This window comes from Pan paniscus, chromosome 21 (assembly GCF_029289425.2).
Source record: "Pan paniscus chromosome 21, NHGRI_mPanPan1-v2.0_pri, whole genome shotgun sequence".
NCBI classification, from domain to species: Eukaryota; Metazoa; Chordata; class Mammalia; order Primates; family Hominidae; genus Pan; species Pan paniscus.
In genome coordinates this window covers 44,144,406-44,158,591 of record NC_073270.2, presented here as the reverse complement: position 1 = coordinate 44,158,591, position 14,186 = coordinate 44,144,406, and the positions used below count along the sequence as shown (strand labels likewise).

The window sequence follows — 14,186 nt, the reverse complement described above, 5'->3', positions numbered from 1 at the left end:
CCTCCTGGCACTTGGTGTCTTATTAGTGAGTGCTCCCTGTGCAAGGCTCAGTGCAGGGGTCCGTGAGGCGTTCACCAAGGTGTATGAGGGGTGAGTCCCTGCCTCAGGATTGGTGGTGGAACCACAGCTGCAGCCCCCACTAGTCACACCCTGTGGCAATTACTGGCTTGATTGTCTTTCCTCTCTCTATTGTGACCTTGAGGACAGTGTCTTGAGTTTTGTTTAATATTTTATTGTATTTTTTTAGAGACAGGATCTCACTCTGTTGTCCAGGCGGGGGTGCAGTGTGCAGTGGCGTGATCATAGCTTGAACTCCTGTACTCAAGTGATCCTCGCACCTCAGCCTCCCAAACAGCTGGGACAGACAGGGTCTCGCTATGTTGCCCAGGCTGGTCCTGAACTCCTGGCTTCAAGTGATTTTCCCTCAGTCTTCCAAAGTGCTGGAATTACAGGTGTGAGCCACTTCGCCTGTCTCAGTATCTGAGTCCTGTCTCTTGACTTACCTGGTGCTTGGTAGATGGTTGATTTTCAGCAGTTATGGAACAAATGAAAAACAGGAGATGGGCCGGGTGCGATGGCTCACACCTGTAATCCCAGCACTCTGAGAGGCCAAGGAGGGTGGATCACTTGAGGCCAGGAGTTCAAGACCATCCTGGCCAACATGGTGAAACCCCATCTCTACTAAAAAATACAAAAATTACCTGGGTGTGGTGGCACACGCCTATAATTCCAGCTACTCAGGAGGCTGAGGCACACCAGAATCGCTTGAACCTGGGAGGTGGAGGTTGCAGTGAGCCAAGATCATGCCCCTGCACTCCAGCCGAGGTGACAGAGTGAGACTATGTCCCTAACAAAAAACGAAAAACAGGAGCTGGAAAAAGACAATTGTGGCTGGTCATGGTGGCTCACACCTGTAATCCTAGCACTTTGGGAGACTGAGGTGGGTGGATCGCTTGAGCCCAGGAGTTTAAGACCAACCTGGGCAATATGGCAAAAACCTGTCTCTACAACACACACACACTAGCCAGGTGTGGTGGCATGCGCCAGGAGGTGGAGGTTGCAGTGAGCCGAGATTGTGCTACTGCATTCCAGCCTGGGCTGCAGAGCCAGAGCTTGTCTTTAAACAACAACAACAAAAAAGACTTCAGTTGTAAGGTGACAGGGCTTAGCACATTGATGCATGTCAGGGAAGTAGTTTTGAGCAAGGCAGCCTGTGTGGGGGTGGTCAGAGCTATTTCCCACTGGCCCAGTGGTCATCCCATGGTGTTCCCCTTGACGGTCTTGTCCGTGGGCCACCAGGATTAATTTCCCCACAGGATTGTCATTGTGATGTCAGTGACCAAAGCCAGAGGTATAGCTAGGCATGGCTGATAGAAGAGTGAGATGTGTAATCAGCCCTGACCCGCAGATGACAGATGGGCCATCCTGCCCATAATAGCCCTTACTGTGTATGCTAGACTGCGCCACGCTGGTGTGCCACACCAGAACCTGTCCTAGGTTCAGAGTCCCCTTCAGTGTACTGCTTCAGGATCACAAATTCAACAATATGTGCATAAGATGAGACTCAAGCTGTCCCTGATGTCTGGTTCTTCTCTAGATGAACTCTTCGTGTTGCTGAGACCGTAGACCACTGTTAACACTAGCCAACTTTTAGGAAATGTTTACCACCTGCTGGCTTCTGTGCCAGTACTCTCCTTGTCCTTTCCAGAACGGGTTTGACCAGGTGATGTCTAGATAGCTCATCCAGGGCTTCTCGATTCTGGCAGAGGAGGCTGATTGGTGCAGAGAGGCCCATGAGAGGTATCTCCACCCTGCCAGGAAGCAGGTGGACCATGGTGTTCTATGAGGTCTGTCCTCTGGAGATCTGGGGCATTTTGTCCCACAAGGGTGGGTGCATGCAGGTTCCCTGGGCGTGATGTCTGGGAAGTAGAGAGAGGTGAGGTAAGAGTGTCTTTGTGCTGGCCCCAGTTTTACCCTCTTTGGGGCCATCATGAATACATTGGGTTCCTCTTGTGCCTGCTTGGGTTTAGCATCTTTAGGGATCCCTTATCATTGTAGTGTCTTGGAATATCTGACTCAAAAGCTGGAGGGCTTTGGCATCAAACCTACCTGTACCCTGCTCCCAAACGCTTTACCACTACTCCCTAGCTTTGGTTCTTTTTGTGATCTTCAGTTTTCTCATCTGGAAAACAGGAGTACACTGAGGTGATTTTTCTTAGGATCACACCGTCCCTGTCTTCCACGTCCGAAGAAGTCTGCCAGCTTTCTCATCTGGAGGGTCTTTCCTTTACTTCTGGTTGGGGCAGGTTCCGTTTATGCGGGACAAGATGGAAGCTTCTTCATCCTGTGCTCTGCTGTGCCACTGTCCTGGCTCAGGCCATTTTTCAGGCTTCTGACACTGGTCTCCAATTTCAACAAGCCCTGGATCTCTTTCTGCCCCTGTGTGCAAAGTGATTACAGGCTGCTTGTGTCTTGGTTATTGGTAATAAAGGAAAAGTTACAAGGTTTTCCTCTTGTGTAGAGGCACCATTGTCCATTTCAGACGGGATGACCTCAGGGGACTGTGTCAGTGACCAGGATGGGCTAGACAAGCTGTCAGTACATTCACCTCCTGAGACACTGATTCCCCTGGTGTGTTTTCTGTGGGTGAATATCGTGGTTTCCTGGACTTGCCATAAGCAGTGCCAAGTGCATCAGTCACATCTTGGCTTCTTGTGCCCTGCAGGAATGTCACATGACTGCCGCCCCATGTGTGTGAGAGGTGTCCTCTGGGAGAGCATGGATCCTGAGGTCCCAGGTAAGTGGGGTCCTGCTCAGTCCTCTAGAGCTCAAGTTCTCTGCAGGTTGTGAGGCCAGAGGTGGTTGGGTGCTGAGGAGTGGGGAGTGAGGACACAGGTGAAGGCTGCTTCCCTTTGCTCCTGTCTTTGCTCCTTCAGCAGGCAGGGACAGGCCTGGGCCCTCTTCTGCCTTCGTGGGGCTGCTGCCAAGAAGGTGCTCCCTGAGCTTGATTGGGGCTCTGAGAGTCCCTGACAAAGACCCTGTCATGTTGAGAGGAAAACCATGTGTTGGAATGGACAGAGGGGCTGCGTTTCAGATTCAAGCCTGGATTCATACCCAGTGCCCGGCTGAGCGGTCTTATGTAAGCCTCAGTGGAACAGATAGCCAATATTGATACCCTCCATCCCAGTCTGTTATTTATTTATTTATTTATTTATTTTTTGAGACAGAGTCTCGCTCTGTCGCCCAGGCTAGAGTGCAATGGCATGATCTCAGCTCACTGCAACCTCTGCCTCCCGGGTTCAAGTGATTCTCCCTGCCTCAGCCTCCTGAGTAGCTGGGATTACAGGTGCCCGCCACCATGTCCAGCTAATTTTTTCTATTTTTAGTAGAGATGGTGTTGGCCAGGCTGATCGCGAACTCCTGACCTCTGGCAATCCACCCGCCTTGGCCTCCCAAAGTGCTGTGATTACAGGTGTGAGCCACTGTGCCCGGCCTATTTTTTTTATTTTTATTTTTATTTTCTTTTGAGACGGAGTCTCTGTTGCCCAGGCTGGAGTGCAATGGCGTGATCCTGACTCACTGCAACCTCCGCTTCCCGGGTTCAAATGATTCTCCTGCCTCATCCTCCCGAGTAGCTGGGATTACAGGTGCCCGCCACCACGCCTGGCTAATGTTTTTTTGTGTCTTTAGTAGAGATGGGGTTTCACCATGTTGGACAGGCTGGTCTCAAGCTCCTGACCTCAGATGATCCACCTGCCTCAGCCTCCCAAAGTGCTGGGATTACAGGCGTGAGCCACTGCACCTGGCCAGCCCAGTCTTTGAGAAGAGCCCCAGGATTCTCAATATTTCTGCCCATGTTTGCCTTCCTTTCTGCTTCTGGCAGGGAGTGGTAGGTGATCTCTGGGAGTCAGAAGCAGCACCTGTAATCTTAGGCTGTAAGTCTGCTCATTGCCCTGTCAGCTGTTCTGTTCCAGGTGAGACCATTGCCCGGAATGCCAGCATTGGCCTCCTTTCTGGGCTTGCCCTCTGCCCTTTCTGCCCCTGCATTCGAAAGTGATCATGAGCTGCCCGTGCCCTGGTCATTGGTAGTGCAGGGAGAGGAACTGCCGAGAGCACTTCCCCGTGTTTGGAGGGTCCGCTCCTGTCTCTTCCAAACCCTGGAGCTTTCCCACACCTCCTCCCTCCCACCACATCTTAGATGCCTCCTGGTGCCTGGCATCATCTAGTGGGTTGTGTTGCTCTTCTCCCTGGCCCAGGGCAGTTATTGTGAGACATGAGGGAAGGGTGTGGGGTGATGGGTTTGGCCTCACGGAGCAGAAGGGCTGGGTGTGGAGCTGAGATAGGGCTGCCCTGCTCCTTCCTCCCGGAAGCTTTCTCTGCCTCCACACCTCTCCTTCCACGTCCTTATCCAGCCCCCTCTGCACCAAGCTGACCCTGTGGAAATTGTTGCCTGACTTGTCTCCTGGCTCTCTTTGCTGTGGTCTCAAGGTCAGTGTCTGAATTTGTTCCCTACTTTGTTATGTCTGCCAGATGGTCAGTATTCTGACAGTGTGGGACAAAGGAAAAACGGCAGCCTGGGCAACCCCGCCTCTATAAGAACTAAAAAATCAGCCAGGCATGGCGGTGCATGCCCCTGTAGTCCCAGCTACTCAGGAGGCTGAGGCAGGAGGCTCTCTTGAGCCCGGGAGGTCAAGGCTGCAGTGAGCCATGATCATGCCACTGCACTCAGCCTGGGCAACAGAGTGAGACCCTGTCTCAAGAAAGAAAAACGAGAAAGGGAGAGTCCCTCCACTGTAAGGAGATCGGGTTCATTGCATTTTGGGGTGTTGGAGAAAAATACTGAGTCAGCACCTGTGTGGGATTGGTGGGAGCAGATTTGGTGTTTTCCACCCCTTCAGAGGATTCTGAGGTAACTCAGTTCTGTTGGCCTTGGCCTTGTATGGGGAGGATTTCCCTCCAGCCTTTTATGGGGAGGATTTCCCTTGTATGGGGAGGATTTTCCCTCCAGCTTGTGGGAAAGGAATCAAGGACCAGAGACAGGCAGGGGAGAATATCACTGAGGGATTTACGGCAGCAGCCTCTGCACGGCTTCCCCACGACCTCCCCAGCTGCTTGCTGGACGCTGCTGGAGAAACAGCACATCCCGAGATCATCATGGCCCCAGCATCCTCTTGAACTTAGTAACAGTTGGCCCGACAGATGAAGCGGATATCATCCCTGTCTTAGAAGTTCTCTAGCCCCTTTCTTAGAGATAAGCTGCTATTTCGTTCCTAAAAGAAGTCATGGCTGTTCAGGTGAGAAGAACGGTTTAGTCAGCATCTATGCAACACTGTAGAGACGCTTGGTGAGAGGTGTTGGGATGCAGGAGAGTGGCAGACTGCAGGGCCCGAGGTAAGGTTTCTTGTCCATCTCTGGAATTTTGGCTTTTTGCACCCGTAAAGTCACGTCCCCTTTTTTTCTGGTGCTTTGGTGGTGATGTAGGGAGAGGTGAGGATGAGAAGAGGGGCCATGTCCTATGGATTCCCAGATCCAGACTCCTCTTCCCTGGGAAAGCTGGATTGGAGCCGGCCCCTCCTTCTGTGCCTTCAGGGGCTGTGGAGGAGGAGGCCCCTGCAGGGAGCTGCCTGGGGCGAGCGCTGGGGCTTTTCCTGCAGTGCATTAGCGGCATGTCATAATGGAAAGTGGCTGGATTTCTTTCCAGTTGTAATCAATGGTTAAGATTTAACCTAGCAACATTGTAGGGGTACACAGCCAAATGATTCAGGAAAAAAGATGCAGGTTGAGTCTGGAGGAATCCCTGTGCCAGCTTCCTCATGCTCCCTCCCTCTCTCAGAAATCACGTGGAACCCATTCTCCCCTCAGCAGTGAAAATGCATTCAGCCTGTGTGCAGTGTTTCTGCCCAGGGAAGCCCAGTAGGGGCTCCATGCCCGGGGTGTTTACTGGGATCTGGTTATGTAGACACCACCTGCCTAGCACGCACCAAAATTCCAGACTTTCAGGAAAATAGGTGCCTGTACCACATTATTTGCACGGAGAGACTGTGTCCAGTGAACAGTTCTCATCAGTAAACTGTTGACTGGGAACATCCCGAGAGCCAAGTTCCCAGATGCCAGCCAAGGGCCATCTGACCTGTTTTGAATCTCAATTTCCTGATACAGAAAACAAAGGTAGGGCAGAATTGATTTTTACAGATGTGACCCCATGATCCTGCTTTCTAGTCCCCAGATTTTTCCAGGGCTTTTGTCAGAGGTATTTCCCCTTTGATTCCCCTTGGTGGTTAGGTTTTATGGGATTTTACAGGACAGATGGCAGCTGCAGGAGTCTTGTACTGTCCCTGACTTGGGTCATCCCACAGGCCCTGGCACCATCCTCCTGCCCTTCCTGGTTCTCCTGTCTGTTTCTGCTCCTGCATCCGAAAGTGATCATAGGCTGCCTGTGCCTAGGTCATTGATAGTGCAGGGAGAGGAACGCTGAAAGAGGTTGTCCCCGTGTTTGGAGGGTCCACCCTATCCCATCCAAACCCTGAAGCTTTCACACACTCCTGTTGCTCTCCTGCCAGCCCTTGAGGAGTCCGGCGCTTGCTTGGCTGCCACATGAAAGTCAATGCGGGGGGACATCATGCTTAAGTCTTTCTCAGCTTGACCTCTCTTTCCAGAAACCAGGCTCTGTGTTCTGAAGGGTATATCAGGAAGGGAATGTGATATGTAATGAGTCATGGTGTGTCGCAGTGGATAGCACAGTTTTGAATAAGTGCAATATTGGCATATAAACATGAGGGAGACTTTGAGGTTGGGGTGACCAGGGCTGACCCCGTGTGTGTGTGTGTGTGTGTGTGTGTGTGTGTGTGTAACTTGGGGACAGGATAGGGTAGCATCTTTACATCTTTACATGTCATTGGCCTGGAATAGGGGGTCCTGAAGGGTTTGTCGTAAGAAAGAGAAAGTGCTCATTGCTGCAAGGGGAGCACAGCCGGGTTCTGAGAGGCAAAACACTTCCCTCACTTCCCACCCAAGAGTTTCGCCTGTTCTCTTGACCCTCTGAGGTGTGCATTGGTGTCACTCACTGGCCACCATTCCAGCTCTTAATTCCTCTGCCTTTTGTCCTGGCCTTCGGGGCTCCCCTGAGGATGACTGGTTCTCAGGTTGCCTCTGGAGGAATGGGTGGAGTTGTAAGATCAGGAATAAAGCTAGAGAGGAAGGACCAAGGGGAAGTCACCGATGCAGCCGCCGTCTAGCCCATCCCACCCCGATTGAGAGGTCGCTTTTTCCTGTTGAACATGTTGGATAGTGGAATGTGTTATAAGAAGTGATATGTGTGGCTTCTTGTCATTGCAGGATTGTCAGCTGACCTCTGTCCTGTGTGCCCAGTGGCCCCAGGTGACGTGTCTTCAAGAAGAGGCTGAGCTGCGGTGCTTGTAAGGTATGAATCCTGGGTGCTTCTCTAGAGAATGCACTGGTGTTCAGGCTGCAAGGACGAAGGCTTTGAGGTCACTAGAGGGGAGGCAGAGGCTGCTTCCCATTGCTTGCTCTTCCACTGAGGCCCACAGGGACATGTGACACCCTCTTTTCCTCGAACTCTGCGACTCCACTGTGTGAATCACGGTGGGGCTTACAGAGCTCCCCTTGGGCTCTGAGTCATCCTAGTGTGGATTGGCATAGTTTGTTGAAGTGGGAGGAGTACTGCATTTTGGAGGCAGGCAATTAGCTAGTGGTTTTCTCTGGACTTGGTGGCGATCCTTGTTATGAAGTGATTTATGGATTTTTTTTTTTTTTTTTTTTTTTTGAGGCAGGGTCTCACTCTGTCACCCAGGCGGCTGGAGTGCAGTGGTGCAATGATGGCTCACTGCAGCCTCGACCTGGGCTCAAGTGATCCTCCACCTCAGCTTCCCGAGTAGCTGGGACCACAGGTACGTGCTGCTGCACCCAGCTAATTTTTAAAAATTTTTTGTAGAGGCGGAGTCTCACCATGTTGCTTGGGCTCGTTTTGAATACCTGGGCTCAAGCAATCCTTCCACCTTGGCTTCCCAAAGTGCTGGGATTATGGATAGTAAGTCCATGCCTGGCCGACGTGTGGATAGTATCACACAATCCCTGACTTCCTAATCCAGTGAATTCTCAACATTTCACCCAGAGTTGATCTTCCATCTCATTCTCTTATGAGGGAAGCATTTGAGTAGTGGTTCTCAAACTGTGGTCCCAGAACCAGGTACCATCAGTATTACTTGGGAACTTGTAAGAAGTGCAAGTTCTTAGTCCTGTCCCGACCTACTACATCAGAAGTTTTGGATCTGGAGCCAGCAATCTGGCTTAACATGCTCTCCAGTTGATTCGTATTCATGCTAAAGTTTGGGAAATCAAACCATGTTAGAAATCTTTGGGAATCAGAAGCAGCTGCTGCAATTCTAGGCTGCAAATCTGGTCACTGACTTGTTTCCAGGTCTCTTAGTTTGGGCCCTTCCTAAGCTGCTGGCAATGCCTCCCCTCTCAACTCACTCACTGCCCTATTTTGTCCCTGTATTCGAAAGTGATCGTGGGCTTCCTGTGCCCTGGTCATTGATAGTGCAGGGAGAGGAATCAATGAAAGCATTTCCCCGTGTTTGAAGGGTTCACTCCTATCCCTTCCAAACTCTGGAGCTTTCGTACATGCCTTTATTCTCACCAGTGATGTTACCTCCTGGTACCTGGTTGTCGTGCCAGACCCCTGTTTACCTCATTAGGGATGGCACCAGGTTCAACAGGCCAGAGAAGAGACCTGGAGCCAGTGAAGGAAACAGGGTTTATCTGGGGAACTTGAGGGCAGTCAGCAGTCTAGTGGTGGGGAGCTGGATGGGGGCACCTCATCCGCTTGTAAAATGCATGCAGATTATATAGCACCTTCCCCCAGTAACCTCCACATGGCAACCCTCGTTTCCTAAGAAGCTATTGTTACGTGCATCTACCATACACTGGTGCTGTATGGTTCATTGAGTGTCCCTTGTGCCCAGCATGGTGGAGGGTACTCAGAGGCTCCTGTCAAAGGACAGTGAAGCAGGGACCTGCCACACTGAGTTTATGTCTCTGAGCTAGTTTTGGAGCCACAGTAGTGGTTACCCCTTCCTAGAGCTCCCCCCAGAAGCTCTCTCTGCCTCCCCATCACACTCCTTCCCACCTCTCAGCACTGGTCACACTGTCTGGAAATTGTTGGTTTGCTTCTCCTGCCCACTGTGCTGTGAGCTTCCTCAGGGCAGTGCCTCTGTCTTGTTTCACATCGTGCCTGGTAACTGACATGTAGCACCTGGACAAACAGTAAATGAGAAGACACATTGTTGTAAGGTGACAAGGCTTATCCCATTGAGCAGTGCTGGGGTTAAAAATGTCCTAGAACAAGCCAGCTGTTACAGTCCACCATCAGTCCTGGCTGTGAGGAGCATCCATGGTCTACCAGGGGTGGATTTTCCCTCTGGCCTTAGATTAAGGTGGCAAGGGCTAGAGTAGTGATCGAGGGAGACAATATGCTATAGGTATAGTCAGATGTATGAATGCAGCTCTTACACACTAGATGGTAGGTGCGGGGCTCTCCCACCCCACCTGTTCGTTACCCATCCCAGGTCTGTGCTGATCACTGCCAGGCATGGCCTGCTCCAAAAGCCTTCTTGCCTTGGCATCCTTTTTTTTTTTTTTTTTTAATTTTTTTTTTTTTTTTTTTTTTTTGAGACCCAGTCTTGCTCTGTTGCCCAGGCTGGAGTGCAGTGGTGCAAACACGGCTCACTGCAGCCTCTGCCTCCTGGGTTCAGTGATTCTCATGCCTCAGCCTCCGAGTAGCTGGGATTAAAGATGTGCATCACCACGCCCAGCTAATTTTTGTATTTTTAGTAGAGATGGGGTTTCACCATGTTGGCCAGGCTGGTCTCGAAGTCCTGGCCTTATGTGATACAAATAATTGGGACAGCCTCCCAAAGTGCTGGGATTACAAGCGTGAGCCACCACACCCAACCTGTTTTTAAAATGTTTACTGTCTATATTTGAAGTTTACAACATGATGTTATAGAATAATGGGACAGATATAGATAGCACAGTGGTTACTATGGTGAAGCCAATGAGCATGTCTGTTATCTCACATAGTCACCGTTTTTAGTGTGTGTGAGGAGCAGCTGAAACCTGCTTCACAGAAATCCCTTATGTTGTGCGTGAGCCCTCTAGACTTACTCGTCCTGTATATCTGCTACTTGGTGTCCTTTGGCCTACATCTCCCTATTTCCTTCAGCTCCTGCCCATGGTAATCACCATTTTATTCTCTATCTTTGTATGCTTGACCTTTTTTTTTTTTTTTAACATTGCACACATAAGTGAGATATGCACTGTTTGTCTGTGTCTAGCTTATTTCGTTTAACATAATATCCTCCAGGTCCATCCATGTTGTGGCAAATGACAGGATCTTTCTCTATCTTTTTTTTTTTTTTTTGGTTGAGACAGGGTCTCCCTCTGTCACCCAGGCTGAAGTTAAGCCCAGGAGACAGAGGTTGCAGTGAGCTGTGTTCGCTCACTGCAACCTCTGTCTCCTGGGCTTAAGTGACCCTCCCGCCTCATTTCCCTGAGTAGCTGGGACTGCAGGTGCATGCCACTATGCCTGGTTAATTTTTGTATGTTTTGTATAGATGGGGTTTCGCGATGTTGCCCAGGCTGGTCTCCAACTCCTGGGCTTAAGCCATCCTTCTGCCTTGGCCTCCAAAAGTGCTGGGATTACAGGTGTGGACTGCCATGCCTAGCCCAGGGTCTTCTTTTTTTTTTTTTTTTTTGAGATGGAGTTTTGCTCTTGTTGCCCAGGCTGGAGTGTAGTGGTGCGATCTCAGCTCACTGCAACCTCCACCTCCCAGGTTCAAGTGATTCTCCTGCCTCAGCCTCCCGAGTAGCTGGGGTTACAGGTGCATGCCACCATGCCTGGATAATTTTTTGTATTTTTAGTATAGATGCGGTTTCACCATGTTGGACAGTCTGGTCTTGAACTCCTGACCTCAAGTGATCCACCCACCTTGGCCTCCCAAAGTACTGGGATTACAGGTGTGAGCCACCGCGCCCCGCCAAGGGTCTTCTTTTTAAGGGTGAATAATGTTTTGTTGTGTGTGCGTGTGTGTGTGTGTGTGTATGCCACATTTTCTTTTTCCATTCATCTGTTGATGGAGACTTAGATTGTTTCCGTATCTTGGCGATTGGGAGTAATACCGCAGTGAATATTGGAGTGCAGATGTCTTTATGAGGTGTGATTTGATCTCCGTTGTGTATGTGTCCAGAAGAGGGATAGCTGGGTCTATGTAATGTATACTGATAAGCAGCACAGAGTGGGCACATAGGATAGCATAGATGCCATTTCTCTCACAGATAGTTTGCCGATCCCTTCCTAGAGTTACGTTTTTCTTGTTCCTGAGACAATAATGTGGCTGTAAGTACTAATAGAGACAGTGGCATTTGTGGGTTGCTTATGATCTGCCAACCCCTGCGTTAAGTGTTCTCTGTGTCTGTTTCAGATGGGTCCGCTGTGTGCAGAGACTCCATGGGATGTGTTGTCTTCATAGCAGCAGGGCGCTGGACCATGGGTCCGCAAGGTGGGATTTTTGGACTGTTGTCTGGAATATGTTTCTTTGCATCCTGCAGAGTCATGTGCTGTTCCTGGGGCTTGGATGATGTAGGGGAAGCAAGGTGAAAGTGGTATCCCGTGGTTCCACGTTCTGTCCTGCTGTGGGGCTGTCCCTCACATGCCTTCAGTGGCTGTTGCAGAGGAAGAGCCTCCGGAAATCTGCGTGGGTAAAGTGAGCTCCCCGGGGGAACCGTCCTCCTCCCTTGAGCGCTGGTGTGTCCACAGTGTGCTGTGATCTGGATTAGCAGTGAGTTTTTCTTTCAGGGTGTGTGTGTATGATGTTAGGACCATATGTTCCTGACCTTTTCCAACCCAAAAGCATTTCCATTTTTTTAATGCTGGAAGTGTCTTAACTCCTTTTGGGGTCTTAGAAGGACACACGGTGGCCGTGGCTGGGCCTCTGCTCAGCTGGGCTGCTCTCCCTGCCTCAGGCCATTCCTCAGGCCCTTGACACCAGCCCCCCTCCCTTGCTGGCTCTCTTTCTGTCCTTCCCTGCTCTTGTATCCAAAAGTGATCATGGGTTGCCTGTGTCCCGATCATTAACAGTGCAGGGGTAGGAGTGCTGAAAGACATCTTCCCTGCGTTGGTCCAGCCTTCCCTTTCAAACCAGGGAGCTTTCCCACGCTGTAGCCTTTTTCCAACTAGCCTTTCAGAGCTTGGGCCTTTGTGGGCCCATGTGATGTGGTGACTAGACCCCCCCCGACTTCTGAGGGTTCATTTTGTCTTTTCATGTTAGGGATCCTCCTGCAGGAAACCAGTCTGCATTTCTCTCTGGGCCCCACGCTGGAATGAATTCAGATAGCAGTGAAGGGCACACGTGAGAACTGCAAATCACGGGCTTTGCTTCATGAAATGTGAAATCCACATTGTTTCCACAGGCACCTCAGTAATGTCGAACAAATGGAGAAAGTTGTAGGTGGGGCTAGGAAAGCTGTATTCCTGTGGATTACTCTAGCTGGTCATTTGCCCCGATTGTGAACTGCTTGAAAGAAAAACAAAACTTCTAAGATGTTTGTCCTTTCATGTCCTTTATGTTGGGATTTTTTATTTGGTGTGCGTGAATGAGGAGCTTCGCCCTGCTTGAATGGGACCCCTCTCAGTGGTGTCAGCTTGGGGAGGAGGAGATGGCCCTGGAGACTAAATACGTGTATGCTTTCTTACCCTCTTAGGTCTCAGCCTTAGATCCAAGGACAGTCCAAGGAAGTCCTAAGACCATGGAGTTGGTGATCTGGGATCTGGGTTTGCTGATATTTCTCACCATGGTGAGTTGATGCCAAGAGCTGGAACCCACAGCCAGAGGCTCAGCTGGTCCGTGTTTATGCAGATGGGAACCTTAAATCACTGGTCTCACTTGTCCTTTGTTTCAGAATCTCTTGGTGGTGTTTGTGGGCACGAGAGGGGCAGAGAATAGAGAGTGAGGCTACCACATGAAGCGTCACCAGAGCTGCTCCCTGCTGCCTGCTCAGAGCACCCCGGATCCACTGTTCAATCTGCACAAGATTCGGGGTCCAGACATGGGAGACTTCAGCTGCCTCAGAGGACCGTGGACAGGGAAGGCCAGCCTCGCATCCCTCTGTCCATGCCTGGAATGACTTTAATAACCAAGAGTTTTATTCTTGAATTTGTAGCTGTCGTTCACTTTTTACCCACCCATTCAATAAACCTTACAGAATTGCTCCATGTGCTTCTTAAATCAGTGACAACCTGTGAGCCTGCCAGGCTGGCTTTGGAGAAGGTAGGCCATAGGCCAGATCTGATTTTCACTCTTCCTTGGCTCAGAGGATATTGTTTGAGGTATACATTTGGAACTAGGAGGTGAACAAGTGCTGGTAGTTGGTTCACATTTAGGCATTTAGGACCCATGAGAATTGAGGGCATTGCAGAATAGTCAGGGTAGATTATGGAGTGAGACAGGTCTGATGTCATTCAGGAAGGCTGGAGTGTCCTGGATGACCTGGCTCATAAGTAAATGCCTACTTGTGAGATCAACTGTCCCAGTTTGCCTGAGATTGAGGGACTTCCCAGAAAGTGGGTTTTTCATTGCTAAACCCAGGGAGATCTTGAGCAAACTGGGACAAGTTGGTCAGCATGTGTGGGATGTAAAAATCCATGGTGTCAGCTTGAGAGGACAGGTTATGGGGTAACAGTGGGAGTAGGGTGAACATGGAGCAGCTGCCATTGATGGAACTGAGGGGTACCCTTAGGTTCAGGCTTTGGAGATTAGGGTAAAGTCAGTTATTGCAAGGCCTACGCATGGTGCCTTGTGCCTGTATTACTAGCACTTTGGGAGGCCAAGGTGGGATGATTTCTTGAGGCCAGGAGATCAAAACCAGCCTAGGCAGCAGACCCCGTCTCCACAAAAAATTAGCCAGGCACGGTAGCGCACTCCTGTAGTCCCAGCTACTCAGGAGGCTGAGGCAGGAGGATTGCTTAAGCCCAGGAATTCGAGGATTCAATGAGTTAATGATGGCACCACTGCAGCCCAGCCTGGGTGCCAGAGTGAGACCTGTTTTTAAGAGAAAGAAAAATTGCAGCAATGACATGATCTAAGGATGTGCACGCATGAACTCTCATC

The 14,186-nt window shown here is 50.4% G+C and overlaps 1 long non-coding RNA gene and 4 other non-coding genes across 20 annotated transcripts in view; all 5 read left to right on the top strand.

Annotated features, from left to right (window-relative positions):
* LOC100988639 (uncharacterized) overlaps positions 1 to 14,186 on the top strand; it is a 28,386-nt gene that overhangs the window by 722 nt on the left and 13,478 nt on the right. For 6 of the 16 annotated variants that reach the window (XR_008622276.1, XR_010111022.1, XR_010111018.1 and 3 more), the window contains exons 1-5: positions 2,725 to 2,797; positions 7,336 to 7,420; positions 11,502 to 11,579; positions 12,781 to 12,873; positions 12,979 to 13,346. This is a non-coding gene — a long non-coding RNA (uncharacterized LOC100988639). Of the gene's footprint in view, positions 1 to 2,724; positions 2,798 to 3,883; positions 3,975 to 4,412; positions 4,489 to 7,335; positions 7,421 to 7,786; positions 7,908 to 11,501; positions 11,580 to 11,628; positions 11,784 to 12,780; positions 12,874 to 12,978; positions 13,347 to 14,186 lie in introns of those variants that run through there. The other 10 variants (XR_010111025.1, XR_010111012.1, XR_010111014.1 and 7 more) reach the window with 10 other exon arrangements.
* Positions 4,040 to 4,173, top strand: LOC112438001 (small nucleolar RNA SNORA71). The gene has a single exon (XR_003026510.1). It is a non-coding gene; the product is annotated as a small nucleolar RNA SNORA71 (small nucleolar RNA).
* Positions 6,406 to 6,539, top strand: LOC112438003 (small nucleolar RNA SNORA71). Its single transcript, XR_003026512.1, has one exon. It is a non-coding gene; the product is annotated as a small nucleolar RNA SNORA71 (small nucleolar RNA).
* LOC112437999 (small nucleolar RNA SNORA71) lies at positions 8,511 to 8,644 on the top strand. The gene has a single exon (XR_003026508.1). It is a non-coding gene; the product is annotated as a small nucleolar RNA SNORA71 (small nucleolar RNA).
* LOC112438005 (small nucleolar RNA SNORA71) lies at positions 12,108 to 12,235 on the top strand. The gene has a single exon (XR_003026514.1). It is a non-coding gene; the product is annotated as a small nucleolar RNA SNORA71 (small nucleolar RNA).